The 19,326-nt window shown below is 40.6% G+C and overlaps 1 pseudogene; it reads left to right on the top strand.

Annotated features, from left to right (window-relative positions):
* The first annotated feature begins 1,242 nt into the window (after positions 1–1,242).
* On the top strand, positions 1,243–3,485 carry LOC149746842 (peptidyl-prolyl cis-trans isomerase A pseudogene; annotated as a pseudogene).
* Positions 3,486–19,326: the final 15,841 nt, after the last annotated feature.

Here is a 19,326-nt window from a genome sequence, read left to right as displayed (position 1 = left end):
CCTGCCTTCCCTCCCCTTGATTATTTTGAAGCAAATCTCAGACATTGTATCATTTCATTTGTAACTATTTCAGTATGCGTCACTTCAAGATGATTCTTTAAAAAAAACATAACCACAACACTATCTTTGTACCTCAAAAATGAATATAATCCAGATATGTCAAATATTTAAGATCTGAATAGGTTCTCAAAAATTGTCCTTAAAAAAAAAAAAGAATATTTACCCTTCCACCAACAGTACTGCAGAATTCTGGAGGGAAAGACAGTGTACAAGGGAAGGAACTTGCGTTAGCCGATGTTGAAATGTGAAGAGCGACACCAAGAAATGGCAATGTAGCAAGAGAGGAAGCTGAACCCACCAGTGGTCTCTGAGCTCTCCTCATACATTTCACCCCCCCCCAAAGAACAGTCTTGAATAGCAGACGACATCAAAAGGCAGCTGTGCTTTTCTCAGAATAAAACAGCTGAGTTAAACAATCAAAACCAAACAGCTGTACTGCCTTTGGATTTAGTGTTACATTAAAATTAGATGTTTTCTTCCCCCCACCGCCCTTTTCTTTTCTTTTCTTTTTTTTTTTTTTTGAGGAAAGAAACAATTGAAGAGTTTTATTTTAGACATAAATGTTATGTTCAAATCACGTGCACACAGCCCACAGTAAAATGTTAGTTATTATGGAAATTTGGCTGATAGCATTGTCACACATAAGTCTATGGGGTCTAGACCCCATAAGTCTAGACCCTTTCTCTATTGTTTTCATTATTCAATACTACTTAATTATTTAGAATTTGCCTGTGTACAGTGAACCCTATTTATGACCCAGAAGTCGGAGTTCACATGCAAATTTTTCAGATATTTTATTTGTAAAAAATATTCCATGGAATTAAAACAACTTAAACTTGATTTTTAAACAAGGATTATTTCTTTCCTTTATAGAAAAGTTAATTATTATCTTAAAATCTAAACTAAATGGAACAATACAAGCAAAAAAACAAAACACGGTCTTAATTCTTCCTTAAAATAAGCCTATAACCTTCCAAAGAATAAAGGTAACACTATTCGTTAAAATTTACATTACAGAATATGACTTGATTGTAGAAATATAGTTAAGCTGAAAGAAGAAAATAAAGATTCCTATGTTTCCACCATTTTTTCTTCATATATAACCTGGTATACATGCTAGACACCAGTCAGAGGTAACTACCGGCCATTCATAAATCCATTTTGCAAACTTAAGGGTTACACTGTTCATTTTCATCTGTAGTCTGCTTTGTTTTCTACCTAGGTCATGATAATTTTTCCATGTCATTAAATATTTTTCATGACATAATTAACATAGTCCCACAAAAGTGTTTTTAACTTTTTTCTCTCCATGAGTACATTCTGGGAGTCAGACTCTCTAGAAGCAGAAAAGAGGAGACCGACTTGAAACCAACGCTTTTCAAATTATGTGTGATGGACAGTTTTAAAATTTTCCAATCTTGGGAATTCCCTGGCAGTCCAGCGGTTATGACTTGGCGCTTTCACTGCTGGGACCTGGGTTCAGTTCCTAGTCAGAGAACTAAGATCCCACAAGCCGAGCTGTGTGGCCAAAAATAAATAAATAAATAAAAAGTAAAATTTCCAATCTATTATGGACTGAGATTTTAAAAAATATGATAAAAATAAGAGAAATGAAACATTAATTTCAGAAACAATTTTCAAGAAAATATTTAATAGAAAAATAGAATAAATGTATACCAAGTACCAGCCCAAACTTTTAATTTTATTTATTTATTTGGTTGCAGGATCTTAGTTCCCCAACCAGAGGTTGAACCCACGCCCCCGGCAGTGAAAGCACAGGCGTCCTAACCACAGCACCGCCAGGGAATTCCCACAAACCTTTTAATATTAGATGTGATAGATAGCAAATTACTCTGTGAAATGGTTGTATAAATTTCAGAGTGTTTATTGTCAGTATTTTTTATTGATCTTATCACAGGCCAGTGGCAGTTACATGGACTGTACTTTGATTACATTACTTTAGACCTTCCCAAGAACATTAGGTAAATACTTCTCTTCGTAAACAGTCAGGGGTGGAAAGGTTAAATAATAATTTTAATTTGCTATTTGAGAGTTGAGCCAACTACCTTCAACTCTCCTTCACTTTTCACACACGGGCAGGCCCAGCAGGGTCCTCAGGATGTCTTGGTGGATGGTCACAGGAGTGTCATTCCTTGGGCTTTCCTTACCATTCCTGAAAAAAGGTGTGTGCAAGAAACCTATCTTTCTATCTCTCCTCTACCGCAAGCTCCTTTAAGAATGATCCCAGCTTTGCAGACGCCGTCACCCCGGAACTTCCTGCGCTGCCCAACCATGGTCAACCCTACCGTGTTCTTTGACATCGCCATCGACGGCGAGCCCTTGGGCCGCGTCTCCTTCGAGCTGTTTGCAGACAAAGTTCCAAAGACAGCAGAAAACTTTCGTGCTCTGAGCACTGGGGAGAAAGGCTTTGGTTATAAAGGTTCCTGCTTTCACAGAATAATTCCGGGATTTATGTGCCAGGGTGGTGACTTCACACGCCATAATGGCACTGGTGGCAAGTCCATCTATGGGGAGAAATTTGATGATGAGAATTTCCTCCTGAAGCATACGGGTCCTGGCATCTTTTCCATGGTAAATGCTGGCCCCAACACAAACGGTTCCCAGTTTTTCATCTGCACTGCCAAGACTGAGTGCTTGGATGGCAAGCATGTGGTCTTTGGCAAGGTGAAAGAGGGCATGAATATTGTGGAAGCCATGGAGCGCTTTGGGTCCAGGAATGGCAAGACCAGCAAGAAGATCACCATTGCTGACTGTGGACAAATCTAATAATAAATGTGACTTGTGTTTTATCTTAACCACCAGACCATTCCTTCTGTAGCTCAGGAGAGCACCCCTTCATCCCCATCTGCTCGAAATATCCTATAATCTTTGTGCTCTCGTTGCACTTCTTTGGGTTCCATATTTTCCTTATTCCCCTCCAAGTTTAGCTGAATTGCAAAGTTAAGTTTAGGGTTATGAAATAAAAACTAAACAACCAAAAAAAAAAACAAAAAACAATGATCCCAGACTGCTCTCTGAATGAGCCAACCAATAAAGTGGCCCACGTAGCTCTTGCTTTTATTATGATTGATTCCTTTTTTTGCGGTACACGGGCCTCTCACTGTTGTGGCCTCTCCAGTTGCGGAGCACAGGCTCCAGACGCGCAGGCTCAGCGGCCATGGCTCACGGGCCCAGCCGCTCTGCGACATGTGGGATTTTCCCGGACCGAGGCACGAGCCCGTATCCCCTGCATCGGCAGGCGGACTCCCAACAACTGTGCCACCAGGGAAGCCCTGATTGATTCTTTTAAGCAGCTTTATTGAGGTGTAATTGATATACAGTGAACTGCACATATTTAAAGCATACAATTTGATGTGTTGACATATATATACCTACTATATATATATATATATACACACACACACCTGTGAAACCATCTCCACAATCAAGATAGTGAACATATTCATCACCCTAAAGTCTCTTCATGCCCCATTAACATTCTTTCCTCTGCCACTCCTGCCCCCTCCCCTCTCCCAGGCAAACACAGATCTGCTTTCTGTCAGTATTATCTACTTTGCATATAAATAAAACATAAATTTATTTATTTATATTTTTGGCCGCGTTGGGTCTTCGTTGCTGCGCGCGGGCTTTCTCTAGTTGCGGCGAGCGGGGTCTAGTCTTCGTTGTGGTGCGCAGGCTTCTTATTGTGGCGGCTTCTCTTGTTGTGGAGCACAGGCTCTAGGCACGTGGGCTTCAGTAGTTGTGGTGCGCGGCTTCAGGAGTTGTGGCTCACAGGCTCTAGAGCACAGGCTCAGTAGTTGTGACGCACGGGCTTAGTTGCTCTGCAGCATGTGGGATCTTCCTGGACTAGGGCTCGAACCTGTGTCGCCTGCATTGGCAGGTGGATTCTTAACCACTGTGCCGCCAGGGAAGTCCCTACTTTGCATTTTTAAGAGTTTTATATAAATGAAACCATACTGTATGTACTCATTTTTGTCTAGCTTCTTTGAATTATTTTGAATATATATATTACATAATTATTTTGAGATTCATTCCTGTTGTGTGTATGAACATTTCATTCCTTTTATTGCCAAGTAGTATCCCATTGTGTGGATAGAGCATGGTTTGTTTATCCACTCACCTGTTGAAAGATATTTGGTTGGTTCCAGTGGTGTATGTCAGTTGTATCTCAATAAAACTGGAAGAAAAAAATTATTTTTTTTCTTATTATTGTGTTGAGATCTTTAAAAAAAAAAATTAATTAATTAATTAACTAGGTTGCATCAGGGCTTAGTTGCAGCAGGCGGGCTCCTTTGTTGTGGCATGTGAACTCTTAGTTGCGGCATGCATGTGGGATCTAGTTCCCTGACCAGGGATCGAACAGGCCCCCTGCATTGGGAGCGTGGAGTTGTATCCACTGTGCCACCAGGGAGGTCCCTACTGAGGTCTTAATATAGTCTAATGCAAGTCCTTTCTCAGATATATGCTTTGCAAGTTTTTCTCTCAGTCAGCGCCTGCTCTAGTCACAAAGTCTCCCCTCTGTGTATGTGTTTTTCCTAATCTTATAAGGACACCAGTCATGTTGAATTTGGGGTCACCCTAATGACTTCAGTTAACCTTGATTACATCTTTAAAGACCCTATCTCCAAGTACAGTCCCATTCTGAGGTACTGAGGGTTAGGAATTCAATATATGAATTTTGGAGGGATACAGTTTATCCCATAACAGCCACCTAACTGAAAGGCGAAACTATTCAGAATTCAGAAGGACTATATTTCTAATCCATTCAACACTGGTAACTCAATGGAAGATTCTTCAAGTGAATTTCAAGTAATGATGTCATATTATTTGTGGAACATGAATTCTCTCTAGCGGTTCACATTACATGACATTGGCCATATCTACTTCACCAATGGATGAGCTTTCCCAGAAAAAAAACCTCTTTGTGAATCGTGAGTCATTCTCTCCTTTTGTTAACTTCTGAGCTCTGAAAGAAGTGAAGCAACACCTTTCCAGGTGTAAAATAGAGATAATAACAGTATTTGCCTTATAAGGTTATGGTGAGGAGGCAAACAGATAATTCACATAAAGCCCTTAGTAAGGGCTTAAAATGTTAGCTATTGTTATTTATTCATCAAATACAGGCTGAATTCTGGCTTCTCACTAAGCGCTGTGCACAGTGTTGCCGCAGAGTTGAAGATAAATCAGTCATGGATACAGCATCAAGTAAATGATTAATCTATTTGTAGTATTAATAACTACCAGTTATTGAGGGCCTTCTGAGGGTCAACTTCTATGCTGGTGCCTTATATTGATTATTTCGTTTACTCTTCAAAAATATCTTGCAAAAGAGGTCTTACTTGTTCCATTTTATAGATGAGGAAACTGAAACTCCTTGGGGTAACTAAAGCCCTATAAATCAGCTATGTAGTCAATGGACGTGAGCTTTACACCAGACCTGTCTGATGCCTAAGTTCTGCTCCTTTCTCTGTGAGCTTGTGGTCACAGAAGAGACACTGCATATGTATCAAGAAATATACCGCAGGGAAAAAGTGCTATGTGCCTTAAGAGAGATATTGATTGTTATAGGCATTCGAACAGGAAGAGAGATTTCCCTTTGGGATTTTAGGGAAAACCTGTAGGAGGGAAATAATTTGGGCCGAATTGGTACGTGTGGAATTGGCAGGGTTGGGGGATGGCAGCATTCCTGGGTATAAGAACAAAACCATACAACAGGAAATTGTGGTTTTTAAATGAGGAACAAGAGGGTGTTCGGTTTGACTAGAATTATGTGGAAAACCCTCATCAGCTCCAGCTTGAACTATTGCCCCTTTGTTCTCCTTCTAACTCTCCCTCTGTCTCATTCTTCTTTGCACTTGGCCCCCTATATCTCATTACTGGGAGATGGATGATCTTTCTAAATCTGATCATGTCGTTCCCCTGCATGAAATTCTCCAATGTCTCCCCATCACCAACAGAAGAAATATCTAAACTTTAGAGCCATGATGGCCTGAACACCCAACTAAAAGTTGGGAGGAACTGCCACATTCCCTGACACGGCCCTGGTCTTCACACAGGCTGGTTTGCTTTTTCCTTACTTATCCTCCTGGAAAATTCTACTTTCATTCTTTGGTTTCAGCTCTTAAAAAAATGCCTTCCTTGAAGCCTTTCCAGATTCACCTCCACCCCCTCCCCCAAAACTTGGCTCATCTTTTTAAGCACCCACTACATTTGGTGTGTGATCATCCAATGATTATTTTATTATGATGATTATGTTACTCAGATATTTTTCCATTTTTTACCTTTTTGAAGGCAAAAGCTGTCTTACTTTCCCTTTTGCATTCTCAAGCCTCAATAAGTAGCAAGAGTACAATGAATACTCCTTGAATAAATGAATGCATGAATGAATACCGGGACTATATTAGCAAGGAATATTGAGGTTATATCTTTGGGGATCTAGATGGTAAGTTTAAGTGATTCAGTTCTTTCATTCGTTTTATTTTGTTCTGCACAGGGAGCCAGGGACCATTTTTGAACAAGGGTGATTAATCATGGGTTAGTGTGTAAAGCTATAGGAAAGGCCAGAGTCAGGGAGACCAGGAGGCTATTATAGACATGTGGGAATTGGGGTAGTATTAGAAAATATTTCACTTTACCTTTTTTTTTTTTTTTTTTTGCGGTACGCAGTTCTCTCACTGTTGTGGCCTCTCCCGTTGCGGAGCATAGGCTCCAGACGCGCAGGCTCAGCGGCCACGGCTCATGGGCCCAGCCGCTCCGTGGCATCCAGGATCTTCCCGGACCGGGGCACGAACCCGTGTCCCCTGCATTGGCAGGCGGACTCTCAACCACTGCGCCACCAGGGAAGCCCCACTTTACCTCTTTGACCAAAGAAAATGTTACTGGGAAGTGAAGTGAACTTTTCAGTTAGTAAACTTTTTCTCAAAATCCCAGAGCCTAAGTAAGAAATTCTTATCTGCTCCATTACCATGTTCTTCTGCAAAATGAGGTTGCAATGGATGAGTGTTAATTCCTTGTGGCTGATATCAGAGGTTCTCACTTTGTTGTGCTCCTTCAGGGCAGGGACCGCGCATGGAGATCCTTGAACCCCCAGCACCTTGAACAGAACTTGGCAAATGGGTGCTCAATACCTATTTGTTGGAAAAAAAAAAAGCGCCTTCCAGTGTTGTCATGTTCAAGTTAATGGCTCATGTTCTTAAACCCTCTCTGGTCCTCTCCATTCAGACAAAAAAACCTCTTTCTGATGCTTATCCTTTGATAGTGTCGTTTCTCCAGCCTCTGTAGGCCTCTTTGTCTCACCAAATCCAAATCGTGTTTATATTCTTTAAACCAAGAAAGCTCATTAGCTTTTCCCAGCAGAGTTCAACCCCCTATCTTCTTCCACTAGCTTCTGACTGCGCTACTGAAAACCACTCTGATTCAGTGGCCAAGAGTTAAACGAGGCTCTCGAAATGTGCTCACTGGCTGGCTGTGGGTCCCTAGAGGAGGTAAAGTCTTGGCTTTTTTAGTGAATCTAGCCCTAGTTCCCTGGTTCCTATATCTGGCTGAATGTCATGATCAGGGAAACTAGTTAAACATCTACATTCCTGGTGCAATTCCAATGTCACTGACTCAGAATTTGAGGTGGCTGGGGGCTGAGGACCACAGGAGGCCCAGGAATCTGAATCTGAAGCGTCCAGGCGGTTCTGACATTCAGACGGGTAGTCGAAACCCTTGGTGTAAATCTCTTCCCAGGTAAGCAAAAGGGCCAGGGAAAAGGATACGGTGGCGACTGGGGGAGGGAAAGAAAGACCCACAGTCTAGGTCTGACTCTGCTCTTTAGGGTTATCTATGCATTTTTAATTTTATGTTTATAGTCTATGTTTTCTTTCATGCTTTTCAAGGTTAACAGCTAGACGGAATCTGGAGGCCCTAGGACTTGCTACTACATCTACTACAAGCAGGAATTTCCAAGAAGACTAACAGACCTGAATTCTTTTATCTCGCAATCCTAGAATTGCTAGGAATCTTAAAGGTCATTGAGTGGGACATGTACATTTTGAAGACTGCCTTAGCTATCCAAAGGACAGGCAATGACATCAAGATTAGTGATGCGCATAATTCTGGTGAGCAACCCTAGTCAGGCTTTACCGGAGGCTTCCTGCCCCCAGCATTGCTAGCCGAGAGAACAGGAGACCCAGAGGAAAGGCTGACCGGTGGAGAGACCTGGATGGTTGCCTACAGGAAGATGAAGGGAGATAGGATTGTATAGAAGCGGAGTGGGTGGAACGGTATGGGTAAGAGCAATAGTTCAGTGTCTTCCAACAGAAAGGAATTTATTTACTCACTCCCCAAACGTTTATTAGTTATCTACTTGGAGGCTGATCTGACACTAGCCAGAGCTCCTGCCCTCAAAGGGCTCTCAATCTAGTGGGATAGACAGATACATATCACAATGGAGCGTGATAAGTCCAACAATGGAGGCAGATACTAGGAGTGATGTAAGAATCTGCTAAAATACTACAGCCCACATTCCTCTTTCCTGCTCTTTGGTTTTTTTTTTTTAACAATTTATTTATTTTTGGCTGCGTTGGGGGCTTTCTCTAGTTGTGTCGACGGGCTTCTCATTGCAGTGGCTTCTCTTGTTGTGGAGCACGGGCTCTAGGCACGCAGGGTTCAGTAGTTGTGGCGCGTGGGCTCAGTAGTTGTGGCTCACGGACTCTAGGGCACAGGCTCAGTAGTTGTGGCGCACAGGCTTAGTTGCTCCGCGGCATGTGGGATCTTCCTGGAGCAGGGCTCAAACCCGTGTCCCCTGCATTGGCAGGTGGATTCTTAACCACTGTGCCACCAGGGAAGCCCATTCCTGCTCCTTTTTAAACCACCAACTTTCTTTTGTGTTTCTTTAAAAATATAAATATTTTTCTCTAGGGATGATGTGACAAATGAATATACTTCTCCTCATCTACCCCCTTCCTGTAATTACAAAGCTTTTGTTGGGTGCTATGGACCAAAGGTAATTCATTGGTGTGATATAAAATGGCAACTGTGTGGATGTAGATTTTAAGATGTTAGGGATGGGTTGGCTAGAAGCAAAAAATGAAGAAGCAGGTTGAAGGTGCCCCAGATTGATATGAAGGCAGGGAGGTGCAGGAAAAGGAAGAGGAATTAAATTGGAGCCTGAGAAAGAAAAAAAAATTCAAACATAGAAATGGCTGCAATTAGAAAATATCAGGCAGTATAGTTTAAACCTGTATCTTGGAAGATAACCATTCAAAGTGTATTATTTTACTGAGTAGTAAAGGGGGAAATGTATCCTAACCTTTTAATAAAGAACCACATGAATCAGAAGTGCTGCAGGAGATTTCAAGGATACCAGGGAAGATATTACAATAATCTACTGTTAAAATAGTTAGCTTAATTGAAAATTGATAATCAAATTGATATAGTCAGTAGTAAAGTTACCCTGAATGATATCCAATGCTTAAAATTACTATATTACTATAATTCAGTCAGTTAATGCCAACTTCAAACACAATTTAAATAATAAACTGTTTCAAAGAAAATTGAAACAATGGTGCTAAAGTTCTTCCTGCAATGGAATCCTAAATTGTTTTATGTAGCTTTTCATTTTTAACAACTAGGTTGAATCTGTGTTACACAGATTTAGTTATTAATAGATATCTTATAATTTCAGGCCTCTCCACGGAAGTCAGTGTTTCCTTTTTCTTTCTTTCTGCTCCTGCTGCAAGACAAGCACCCACTAGGCGTTCAGAAAATATTTGTTTTTTGATGAAAACCTTGAGTAGAAATGCATAGACTCAGAGTTCATAATTTTGATCTGTTGTGAAACAGAATAAGCAAAATGTGGATTCCATAGTCTATAGTCATTTAAACCCATAATATTTTTTTCTAAGGATCAGGAAAGTACCTGCACTTTCTGGACAGATTTCTTCCAATAAAATTGAGATCTAAATTCAGTCTGCTTATTCAGAGCTCAGTTCCAATACTTAGATTATTGGAAGGTCAGTCTCGAATTCAGCATTCACTCCAAGTGGACTTTCAGCCTGAAGAGCTGAATAATGGCCTCAATTTTTCTACCCCTTTCAGTGTTGCAGGAATCAGTCACCTGAACTCTGCAGTGTGGCCTGGTTGCCATGGGCAGACTTGTGAGCTGGGACTGTTTTGCATACAAAGGAGAGCACCTGTGACGGTACATATTGAAAATTCAATTGCAGGTGTATTTGCAAATTGGATTTTGAGGGGGAAGTTTAAGCAAATCCTTTTGAAAGTGAATCCCTCCAAGGTGTGAGTAATGAAGAAATAAAAGAAAAGTGACAATCAAAAACCTATTAAAATCTAGTTTCCAGAGAAGACTGACTGTCTAATGACATTTATGCTTTCATAGCTAGACATTTAACAGTCTTTTTGTGTCAGTTGCTTCCTTTATAAATGCCACGTGACAGATTTTTCAGTTCTCTGTGTTTCTAAGACCCTAATCCCCACCACTCTTAGATGCTTGAAATGAGCTGGTGACGCTGAGAGATGAGGTTCTCTGTGCCTCTGGATTTCTCTACAGGAACCAATAATGACGCCTCAAGCACCAATATATGAAATCTATCACTTGTCCAATCCACTCATCCCGTTGATATTTTCCTCTTTATTCAGTCCTCAAAATCTATTATTATGAAAAGAAAACAAACAAAAACTAAACAAACCAGCTGCTTAAAAACTTTAGATTTGGGGCGTAGCAATGGAGTCATGTGTCTAAACTAGAGGAAGAAATTATTCTCACCTGATGATACTTTTCATTTGCATTCTTGTCTGCCTCCCCAGTGTTTTGCTTTTATTAAAAAGCCATTGCGCTCCCCGCCTTCCAAGATTTTTAGCCTAACTGTTTAATTTTGCACCTGAACTCTATTTGCTACTGCTGCCATCCCCCTCAAAATGGTTGAGAAGGAAGGAGTGGAGATGAGGAATCAGAAGCAATAGAAACCTAGATCTGACATTTTGGTCATATTATAAGTTGTGATAAGAACAATGGATGATGAGCTTTTCACTGTGACCCTTTCACTCTCTAATTGACATTGGTTATTTGGGAGGGCGGCTGCAGGAATGGCTGGCTCAGGAGCCAAATCTCTCCCTTTCCCTGCATGGAAAATATAATTCTAATTAGGAAAAGAAGATGGAATTATCAAGTTTTATTACATCGACTGCTTTTTTTTTAAACTTTTTATTTTATAATTGGGGTATAGCTGATTATCAATGTTGTGATAGTTTCAGGTGCACAGCAAAGCGACTCAGCCATACCTATACATGTATCTATTCTCTCCCAAACTACATCAGCTGCTTTATAAGATAATCTTGGATGGGTTGAGTACGAATGTATTTAAGGTAAAGCAGCATTCACATTTTATTTGATCTCTGTTAGATTCTATGAATTGTGGCCCTGGAACCTGTTAAACATAAATTCCATACAGAGAAATGTTTTCTGAAAGCAAAACTTGATGTTTGCAAAACTTACAGGCTCATGGGTTTCTGATTGGGAGAGTGCACACAGACCCCTCCAAAGTAAATACATACATTCTAAATTTACCTGAGTGCTTTGAGCAGCTCTTAACATCATATGACAAGGAGAACATTTGTTAATCAGAAAAATTACAACCTATTCATACTTATTGTTTGATTATTTCTTTGCTGACCTCTGAGGTCCCATTGTTGATTGAATTAGGTATAGTAACTCATATTTATTTTAGCAACTAGCTATTATGAATGCAAACTCTTCTTATCACCAGATGATTGATAGGCACATTAAGAAGTTGTTCAACAGGTTGCTTGGTTTGAAGAAATGCTTGAATCCTGATAGGTCACATTTTTTTTTTTTTTTTTTTTAATCAGGGAGGAGTGGGAATTAGCACAGATAAGCCCATGGTAACAACAATTTTATTTTCAAAGTGGAATGTTCTCATTTTAAAAAATTTAATTCTTTTAAGCAGTAGATGCCGTCAGTCCCTTTTATAGATTTAAATGTATGAGATGTTGGTAGGCTGAAAACATTCGGAAATAAATGGTTTTTCTAGTGTTTGGCTGGAGAATGTGTGCTATGAGGAAAATTGTCAAGTGATGAATTGTCAAGCGGTGGTGAAGTATCTGTTGATACTAATCATTTGACTTGTTTTCCTTTTTTTAAAAAAAGGATTCTTCTTTCTGTTTTGTTTGGTCATTGCATAAAGGCTTCATTTTGTAGAGACTTTCAGGCACTTAAAATAAGTGAGGATCACAAATGCCTAACATGTTTCGCTGTTGGTAAAGTATTGTTTTGATTCTCCTTTAAACGGAAACATAAGCACAACGGAGTCAGGTCAATTGCTCTTGGCTATCTGATAGGTAGCAATGAGGTTCAAGTTTGTAGGTATTCATCTTTAATCTAGTCTTTCTTTGGTGAACAGTATGGTTTCTCACACTGGCTGTCATTTTGTCTCCTTATAATATCTCTTCCTGAGGACACAGGTACTGTGCTGGTAAGCACCAGAGAAAGGCCTAAGTATGAGCATAATGGGTGAGTCAAAATAAAAGGCTGAATATTTCTTCTTGAATGGAAGATGAACGATGTTGCTAGAAAATTCTGTTGTGTGATGCCTCAACTTTGAAAAAGTGACCTAAATTTCTAATGGTGGCTATATAGAATTAGTTGGATTACTGTACCATTTTATACCAATTTTATGGGGGCAGATACTAGGAAATACAATGCTATGTACAATTATATGAAGGGCAATTTTGAAATAAAAAATTACCAAAGGAATATGAAGATTGGTGACATGGAGTTTCTGAAGTGGAAACTGGCCTGGTGTCATCTGGTCAGGATTTGCTGGCTCTCAGGTGGGGGTCTCTGGTCTAGGACACTGTGAGCATTTTATCTATTGGCATATTCAGGGGTGATGTGGAGAGTGGCAAAACAGCAGAGTGTCTCATTATCAAACAAATCACAGGTTCAAATCTCCCTCTCCCTCTTCCACGCGTTTCCTTGGAGACACTGTTCCTTGTCAATTTCCTGAATCGCATTAATATTAAACTATGACTTTGAATCAGGAAGAATGTGAGGCATCTGAAGAGTAGTATTTATATCTTCCATGTGACATTTGCATCACATTGATAAATGTTGAAAACCTTCTTGAGAACACTGAAGAAATAAGGAAATAGAGTTCAAAATAAAGTATAGAACTTGTTAGACTAGTTTCTGTTTAAAACTTGGTGGATTATACCTCTTTGTTTTAAACCATTAGAACAGCAATGATTAAATATCAGATTCCTTAAAGAGTCGCTCGCTCCCTTTGGAAAGTTTTGATTAAAGCCATGTATTTATTAAAGTGTTCTACCCACACATCTTTCCTTCAAGATGTTTTTCCCACGTCTGCTGTTTTATTACATGATGGTTATTGAAAGGTTAGATGTCATTTACTTTCCCAAGGTTTATTTTTATATCATAAATCGTACTTTAAAAAATTTTTAATACATCATGAGAAGCAGCGTGGGCTGTTCAAACTGGATGTCAGGAGACCTGGGTTCTACTCTCCATGTGACTTTGGGTAAGTCAACAAATTTAGACATGTCTCAGTCTCTCTGGCTGCATAATGGGGATAATAATATTTCCCTTCTACCTCTTTCACAGGTTTTTTTTTTTTTCCCCCTTGGATTAATTAGTTAATGTTTGCAAGCCACTCTGAGCTCCTTTGATAAAATACAAAGCACCATTATTTATGGCAATAATAATAGTGTCTTGGACCTGCAGGCTTCCTTTCATCCGAGGATCCCAAAGTACTTTACCTCTGGGATTGTAACTTTACAGAGGGTTACTGTGTGGTGGCTGACTCTCCTTGAAGAAACAGATGGTAACAAGCCGTCTGGGTTTTCACTAGAGAGTAATTAAGTCTCCCACCAACTCCTGCGTCATTTGCATAAACTTCCCAAGACAGAAAAGCAGCTCCCAAAGAGAGTGGAGTCTGACTCTTCATCCCTTGTCACTATTTTTTTTTTTGCGGTACGCAGGCCTCTCACTGCTGTGGCCTCTCCCGTTGTGGAACACAGGCTCCGGACGCGCAGGCTCAGCGGCCATGGCTCACGGGCCCAGCCGCTCCGCGGCATGTGGGATCTTCCCGGACAGGGGCACGAACCCGTGTCCCCTGCATCGGCAGGCGGACTCTCAACCACTGCGCCACCAGGGAAGCCCCCTTGTCACTATTTATAAACAAGTCACAGGGGATTTGGAATTTGGAATCTCAACTCCTACATCTATACTTTGAGAATTTGGTAAAGCATGGGAATATTTAGAGAGCAGGTAAATTCCGTTCAACGAAAATATAAATGTAGCAAGTGTGGGTTACCTGAAGGTCTTTCAGGTTGTGTGTAACAATTATGGACGAGTCCTGTGATCCCTCCTTGGCAGTCTGGTTAGGCTAACTCCAGTTAGTTGGCACAGATGAATGAGGTCCTAACTCTTGTGCATGTCTGGGGTTATTAAGAAGAAAAGTGTACGATGTGGTCCCTGCCCTCAAGTTGTTTACAACCTGTTTGAGAAGATGAAACTAAGAAGCAGGAAACAATTAGTGGACCATGGAAGACAGCATATAATTAAAGGCTAAATTGTGTGGAGCAGATGACAGGAAGTAGAGAGAAGGGAGCCATCAATATGGACCAGTGTAGTTCAGGGAAGATTTACCAAGAGGTGAATTTAAAGGAGCGTGTTTTCCCAAGAACCAGTATCACAGAAGCAGTGTATGTAATGTGTGTATGGACGGCAGGTGCCTGTGTTAGGAGACAGGGCAGATGGAGGACACTCTTCACTTTTCCCAGGGAACCCAGGGCTTTGGTGGCAAGCAGCGGGGAGGGAAGCTCCCAGGGTACGGGGAACTTTCAAAGGCAGGCAGAGGAGTTTGGACGTAATTTAATTCACCTAAAAAAAAAAGGACTTCAGAACACAGGGAACTGATAAAAGCAGTACTTTAGAATAATTTTTTGGCAACAGCCTTCAGGAATCACTGGAGCAGGAAAGAGACTTAAAGCTGGGAGGCTAGCTGGAATCAAATATAGTAATGGGGTGGGCATTATTTAGAAAGAATTAATTAAAAATAGAGCTTTTAATGAGAGCTTAGCATGTGCTGGGAATGCATCTCATTCTCACAAAAACCCAAGGTGATACTAATATTAACTCATGGTAGCACTGATTTCCTGATATGGAAACTGTGGCTGAGAGGGGCTAGGGAACTTGCCCAGAGTCACAGACTTAGAATGTGCTGGAGCCAAGGTTTGAACCCAGCATGAATCCTAAATCGCTATTTAGGCTTAGGAGATTAAAATGGGAGAGGTAGGCATTTTGATGAAAGAATAGCTGTCCAGTCTAGATAGGAAAATGCTGGGTTAAACAAAGTTAAAACAGGTCATTTCCCCCACCCCCTTTATTCCTGCAGGACATCTTAGAACCTCTATTGTGCTGCTTACCGCACGTTGTGAATCTGCGGGAGAATTTAGTCTAAGGAGCATGTCCCCACCCTGGCACAGTGCAGAAAACACTTGGAAAATGCTGGCTTGGAATCTTCCTTCATAGCCACGGCAACCTCCAGGACCTGGAAGGCTAGGGAGCCGTCAAGATGTGAGTGTTGGGGATTGCAGTCACTAACAGAGACAGCCACAAGTTAGGATCTGGGTTAAGAAAAGCAGGAAGTAAGAAGAGGGGCAGACCCAGAGGCCAACATCAGGATGCCCAACTAGGTTTAGGGACCTGGGAATTCAAAGCGGGAAGGTTCAGATCACAGGCAAATTAGTTAAAAGGGGAACCGCACATTGGGAGGTCAATGCCCACTGTGCCTGAGGCTGTATCCTCCCTTGCTTCACCAGGTCACACTCTGCCAGTCTAACCTGTCTCCACTTCGCAGTCTCTGGGCAGCTGGCACTCTTGGTGTGGGGTTGAAGAGAGGTAAATAGGTTTTCCTGGTGGGAAAAGATGTTCAGTTGCCGGCAGGAGAGGATTTGGTTGCTATCTTGGAAGCTGAGGATTATAAAATTTGACTTTGACTCCAGATGAAACTAAGAATAACTCTAATGAGAAAAGATGGTTCTTGGCAAAGAGGAATCTTGCTGATCATTTCTGAGGTGTTGAAAGGGGAAAAGGTTAAAACAAAACTACAGCTGAGTTTGAAACCCCAAGAAACCTTAAACATTAGCTGGCTTTAAAATTCTATTGCAAATGATCAGAGCATTAGCCATTATCTCTAAAGCTTGCAATTTGACTTAGGAATATACTGATTACATTTTGATACATTTGGCAGCCAAAGTAGAGCAGGAAATCATTACTGGATAAAAAGGGCCACACAGGAGGAAGTTTTTATTGGCAAATACCAGCTTGTATATTTACAGAATCCTATCATCTTAGTCCGAGAAGGAGTCTTTCCCCGGTTTCAAAATAGGTCCAAAGAGATAACAAATCTTTCCTCTTTTTATGACCTCCCCCTCCTGCCCCACTAGCTCCCACCAGCTTCCAACTCTCTGAAATGGATTCCAACTTCCAATATTGCCACCATCAGGTATGGCCAAAATCAGTTTAAATCCTCTTTTTTGGGGGGTGGGGTGCAGGGGTGATCTCTTCTGTGAACGTGGAAAACAGTTATCATCTTTTCTTTCAAAACCCTTCATATTCTAGAAGGCTATAATTACGTTTCCCTCAATTTTCTCAGCTTTACATGGAATACTAGACGTACCCCTGACATTTGTTGTTTTTTTAAAATTTTTATTTTAGAACTGTTTCTGACATTTGTTGACTCCTTGAGATGTGCAGGGCATCAAGCAAGTCACTTAAATGACCTCATTTACTTCCTACAAAATCCTGTGAATCAGGTATTTTTATCCCCATTTGAAAGATAATGAAATTGACACTTGAGGTCCAGAGGTCAGTAATACCTTTCAAATAGTTGGTAAATAGAAGAGCCAGGATTGAAAATTCGCCACTCTTAATGGGAACTCATGGACTAAATTTTCCAACCCTTTGAGTCAGCTCTCCTTCCTTTTTTTTTTTTGCGGTACGCGGGTGTCTCACTGTTGTGGCCTCTCCCATTGCGGAGCACAGGCTCCGGACGCGCAGGCTCAGCGGCCATGGCTCACGGGCCCAGCCACTCCGCGGCATGTGGGATCTTCCCGGACCGGGGCACGAACCCGTGTCCCCTGCATTGGCAGGCGGACTCTCAACCACTGTGCCACCAGGGAAGCCCTCCTTCCTTTTTTCCTTTGATTTCTTTAGTTTTCTTCAAGGCTTGGTTGTCCTTGAACCCCTTTCCTTTCCTCCATGCTTTCTTATTTGACTATTTGAGGTCTCACTGTTCCTCTTTTTAGCTACCATTTAAAAAATTGTATTACACATATACATTCTTTACATATTTTAAAATATTTATACGTTATTTAGTTTTTTTCCCCTCATTCCATCGGAAATAGCAACTCCTTGCAAGTTGGAACCATACCTTGCAATTCATTGATTTCTTAGCCAAAATATTGTTCTTTGAGTGGTAATTGTCTTATCATGGAATAGAGAAAAAATGAGATCAAATTGAGAGGAAAATAGACTTTTAATGAGGCCAGACCATTCCTCCTTCCTCTGTGCTCTGAAAGCATTTTGCATAAATACAAGTAAACCAAAAAAGAAGGTGGGTGCTGTGGTCAGAGGACTTGGGTTGAAATCCTAACCCTAAAATCTTCTACCTGTGTGACTTTGGGAAAGTTACTATAACTTCCTAAGGACCCATTTTCTCCTTGTAAAGTGGGGATGATATGATAATACTAATCTTACTGGGTTGTTGTGAAGATTAGAGGATGCAATTAGGTAGACGCTTTGTAAAGCTAGGTACATGGTAGCTGTTACAACTACAGCTTTTATAATTAGACTATGTGCTATTCTTGTGTCTCGCTCACAGAAATTACTCTCTTACTAGATCGTAAATTCCTCAAGGGCAAAGACTGCTCTTCATTTTTATTAACTGCCCCACCAAGTTCCGTGCCTGTCATAAAGTAGTAGCATTCAACGATTTTTTCAGTGACTGTATGAGAAGGAACTCTAGTGAAGAGTCCAGGTTGGAAGACTTTATAAAAGATTCTTTAAAGCTGAGCACAAGTTTTGTCAACTGAACTTTGACCCCAGCATGGGGCCCTACACACAAAAAAGGTACCTGAGTTAAGTAGCCTTTAATTACTGGAATTTATCCCAGTGACTATATTTTCTTTGCTAGTATTTCTTACAGCTCATTTTCAAATATGGATTTTTTTTTTTCCATAATGTCCTGTCCTCAACCTTATGGAATCTATTTTTTCTTTAGCTCTTTACACACTTAAAGTTCCTTTCAGATTGTTCTATTGCTCCTAGTTACTGTACTGTAAATTCTTTTTTTAAAATTGAAGTATAGTTGATTTACAATGTTTCAAGTGTACAGCAAAGTGATTCAGTTAAATATATATATGTATTTTAATATATATATATTCTTTTTCAGATTCTTTTCCATTACAGGTTATTATAAGATATTGAATATAGTTCCGTGTGATATACAGTAGGTCCTTGTTGTTTATTTAATTTGATTAAATTAAATTAAATTAATTAATTTTTTGGCCACATGAGGATTGAGGGATCTTAGTTTCCCCGACCAGGAATTGAACCCAGGCCACGGCAGTGTAAGTGCTGAGTCCTAACCACTGGACTGCCAGGGAACTCCCTCTGTTTTATATATAGTAGTTGTAATTCTTTCTTTCATGGTGCATCTCTTTCGTAGCAGCTGGTTTTCTCTTGTGTTATAATTTTTGACAGTGAACTCACCTTCAGTGGGAGCTGTCCAAAGGGTCCAGCCATGCCGTAGATTGTGGCAGTATCCAGTGAGATGGGTTCCCATTCGTTTCTTTTATCCGAAAGGAGGTAAACAGACCCAGCGCAGTTTCTATTGCTAACAAGGCCTAGAGTGTAGGCCCAAGGGAGAGGCCTACAGATCACTTCTTCCATGCCTTCCTACCCGACTTTGACAGCCAGCATGTATTGATACCTATACTTTCTAAGATATTGATAAAGGCCCTGTAAAAGACCATCTTCCTCTTATTTTTCCAGAACTGTCACTCTGATGGGGAAACCAGATGATCCTGACAGGATTCTGGTTATTATTCAGTACCAAGTTTTCTTAAGGTGTTTACTAAATTGGTTGAGTGGTGGTTTTTTTCCCGCTTGAGTACAGAAGTGAAGCTGATGGGTGGATA

This window comes from Delphinapterus leucas, chromosome 18, assembly GCF_059928025.1.
Source record: "Delphinapterus leucas isolate spDelLeu-1000000601 "Yukka" chromosome 18, BTC_Dleu_Yukka2, whole genome shotgun sequence".
Classification (NCBI taxonomy): Eukaryota; Metazoa; Chordata; class Mammalia; order Artiodactyla; family Monodontidae; genus Delphinapterus; species Delphinapterus leucas.
Note: the sequence above shows the minus strand (reverse complement) of the source record. Positions and strands in the feature narration are given on the sequence as shown.